Raw genomic sequence first — 4,205 nt, forward strand, 5'->3', positions numbered from 1 at the left:
CACGCACACACGCACACACACACACACACACACACACACACACACACACACACACACACACACACACACACACACACACACACACACACACACACACACACACACACAGAACAAGAATGAAAAATATCTGGTGGAGATTTTACGTAACGGTGATAAGATATGCACCTTGAGTCAAGCACCTCGGGTCTGTCTTGGTTTGTGAACCTCATGCTTTGACAGCCTCACTTGGCACTACATGATCTGGAGGAGAAGGAAGAGGAGGAGGCGGAAGATGAGGAGAAGAAGGAAGAGGAGGAGGCGGAAGAGGAGGAGAAGAAAGAGGAGAGTACTTCCGTTTGACCCATGCTACGAGAGTTCTTGCTTTCCTCTGAATGTAAGCAAAATGCTTTGGAAGGTTTCCCTCACCTGACTTCAGAAGAGTGGTGGCCCAGGTTTCGGATCATAGATGGGTAAGAAATTATATAGATTATTTAGAACGATTAGAATGACAAGGAGGGTACTCGGGCGAGTGTCGCGAATGTGAAAGTTGGCAGAGTCGCGGAAGACGTTTCGTCGAGGACTCGCGAATCGGGCATGCGCTTAAAATCAAGTTACATACATATACCAAAGGCTTTTCCCCCTTTATAAGGGAAGTAGCCAAAAAACAAAGGCATATAAAACAACTCCAAGCCGTTCCATCCCTATCACACACCACTCCCCTCCACCCTCTTCCCTCCCTCTTATCTTGGCTTCTCAAGTTAAAAAAAAAAAAAAAAAAAAGTTAACGACTGAAATACAGCTGCTGAGGGCGGGTTCGATTATAATTATCCAAGGAAGAGAATGGGGGAACACAGATACGTTACAAGTAGAGGGAACGAAATGCAAAATATTAGAGAAATCACATCCATAGTTATGAGAAATGGCTCAAGCGTGCCGGATCAGGTTGAAAAAGTGTTTAGGTTAGGCCAGTACAAAAAGGATGAGGCACGTCCGTTAAAAATCTCTCCTGAATTAACAGTAAAAAAGCCGGAGTCACGGCTCGACGATGCACTGATTCTGTTCTTGACCGCTAATTTATCAATCCGAGTTCTTTTCCCTCCCAGGGATTAAAAAAAGAAGAAAAAAAGAAATCTGATGGGCAAGGTGTGTGTATGTGTTTGTATGGTCAGTGTTACACATAAATCGGGCCATATATGAGCTATGATCTCCACTTCGAGTAGGTAATAGTTGTCAATCACGAGTCATATATGTGGTCCACACCATCACTCTGACCGCCAGACGTCAGGTCAATAATCATCTTAGGAATATTACAAATCCAAAAATCCCAATGCAACTCACGACGTCGTGAAGCAAATGCCTCTTTGAGATAAATATAAGCTACAAGCAATTCCTATTGGAGCTCACATATATATCCCACAAAAGTGCAGAGCGCTGGAAACCGAGTGGATGTTGGCATACTGTGCGTGAATCCAGACAGCTCAGATCTGTGATACTTTAGCAGGAGTGGACAAACCTGAGTAAGCAACAAATGGATGAGTACCTTTCCCGGCACAATGAGATATGTAGTATACAAAGTAATTGTTGCACTTCTGCCAATTCCCTTTCCACGCAGGGGCGATCAGACCTTTTCCAAGCCATAGACGTTGCAGATGTTAGTTGCCTTGGCAATATTAAGCTTCATTATGATTTTGGATAATGAGCGTATCGCTTCGACCTGGGTAGTCTTGGCTGTTATCTGCCACTATATTCGAGGCCCTGCTTGGTAAATGCATTTACTACTTTTTTAAGTACCCGTTATTTTCAACTATTTAGGTAAACCGTTCATATTCTCCTAGCCTATCCAATCCAGCTTATCCTATTCTAACCTAACCTAACCTTGTCAATCACTATGGGTAGCATGCCGCATAGCCTTGGTCTCGGAAAAACAAAAATGATCCGAAATTTCATGTATGTATGACGCGTGCAAATTAGATTAATGAGTGATAATGCAGAGAACTAAAAATGCACGAACAAGGCAAAACAGTGATCGCAGATAAAGGGCGGAAAATAAAATACGATTGAAAATTAGAAACAGATACTTTTCATATAACTCCTCTTGTATGGCCTTCCCTTCCTATTTTCTATTCCACTTGCACCACGGGATACTTATTTGTACAAACGACAATGACAAAAATATTATGTCAGATATAGCTAACGTTCAAGTCATAACATAGAAAGCGATTCGAAATAAGAGAAAATTACACAATACTATGCAGCTAAGGGGTAACCATTATTTTTTTGGAACTTTCCTGTTATTGCCCCACCACTATTTTATTTTTATTTTTCTGTTGTCTTTGATTTTGTTTATCTTAGGTTAGGTTAGGATAGGTTAGGTTAGGTTAGGTTAGGTTAGGTTATTGCCCCACCTAACCTAACCTAACCTAACCAAACCTAACCTAACCTATCCTAACCTAACCTCATATAAACAAAATCAAAGACAACAGAAACAAAAAAATAATGGTGGGGAAATAACAGGAAAGATCCTTTTTATCACCTGTAATCTGTATATCACACCTTTATCCCTATAGACCGCTGCCGCGTGACGTCAGGGGTCATGTGATTTATATCTATGCCGCCATATTAGAGAGCAAACCACGAGCAAGAAGAGAGAGAGAGAGGGAGATTAGAGAGATTGTGGGAGAATTGTAGTTATGGTTAACTTTGTGCAGTCATAGGCTGCTCAAACAGAGCTGGGCATGGCGAAAAGAAATCTTTCTACAGGATCCATTCAGCTCAAACAACCAGAGAGAAAAATATAAGGAGCTCAGTGCCCGGAGACAGAGGGAATGGATTCCAGTCCTGAAAAAAGCTGGAAAGAAAGAACGAAATCGCACGCAGTGATTATCTCTGAGGAAATCCTATATTTCAAGAGGAGAACCAATTTGCCAATTTTGATTTAACTCCCCATGTTCCTGGTGGTCCCAATGTAATGTCGATGCATCAGGAATGAACCCATTCGATTTTGTTATAATATACAGTTTTATAACAGTCGTCATCCCCCATACATGTTTTGAAGGGTATTATGCAAGATAGAATATGTAAACTTGTTTTACTCCGGAGTTTTTGCTTTGTTTTCCACTAGTACACGGATGGGGAGGTGCATATAAACACTTCTATCTCTTCATTGCTAGGTTTCAGTTGGATTAGATCCGGGAATGTACTGCAGATTTTGAATGGAAACAAGGGCTAGCATCTAATCTAACAAGGTAAATTTTTACTTAAGGTATGCTACTACCCTAGATTACTGCAGAATTACAATTTAGAACAGTGGTTCCCAAACTATCTTACCTGACGCCCCCTTTTTGCTTCCAGTAGACCCGCCGCACGCCCCCCACTCCCTCTTTTGTTCATGTGAAATGATTCTTGCATTTATTTCTTAGCATTGTTCAGGAAAACAGATTTCTGTTTGTATTAAATTTCAATAATGAAAGTCACTTTAACAAATAATAGTACATTCCAGAGACATTTTTCTAAGTAACTAAAAACGAAACATTTGGTTCAAAGGGAGCGAAAAAAAAGTTTGAACATGAGCGAATTGTGGTTGGTATCGGTGACGTGTCCAAAACGTGTAAGGAGAACTAGCTTAATAGAAAATGGGTTATAGTGACTGTTATAATTACACTTTGCATGTATGTAATGTCAGATATTTGTTCTTTGAATGATTTTATTACTCTAATTAAACAAATATTTTTGAGCAGATGACTTCACGCACCCCTTGTATCCTCCTCACGCCTCCCTAGAGGGGCACGACCCCTAATTAGGGAACCACTGATTTAGAATATGTGTTTAGGGATGCTTTGTAAATTCTTTAAAAAATTTTGGCAGGTATGAACTGGCATCTCCGCTCCACCTCAAATACATTTTGGTTTGCCTTTGGGGTTATTATAATTTGTTAGAGGTGATTTTGTATTAAAGTTTCACTAGAAAGATATTTTAAGAGTGAAAATGTAAAAAAAGTTAAAATGCGTGCAATGGGTGACAAAATATTCACTAAGTTGATCTAACTTAGAAGCTGGTATTCACACACACACACACACACACACACACACACACACACACACACACACACACACACACACACACACACACACACACACACACACACACACACACACACACACACACACACACACACACACACACACACACACACACACACACACACACACACACACACACACACACAC

Source organism: Oratosquilla oratoria, chromosome 21, assembly GCF_046742065.1.
Source record: "Oratosquilla oratoria isolate Oo_2021 chromosome 21, ASM4674206v1, whole genome shotgun sequence".
In the NCBI taxonomy this organism is placed as follows: domain Eukaryota; kingdom Metazoa; phylum Arthropoda; class Malacostraca; order Stomatopoda; family Squillidae; genus Oratosquilla; species Oratosquilla oratoria.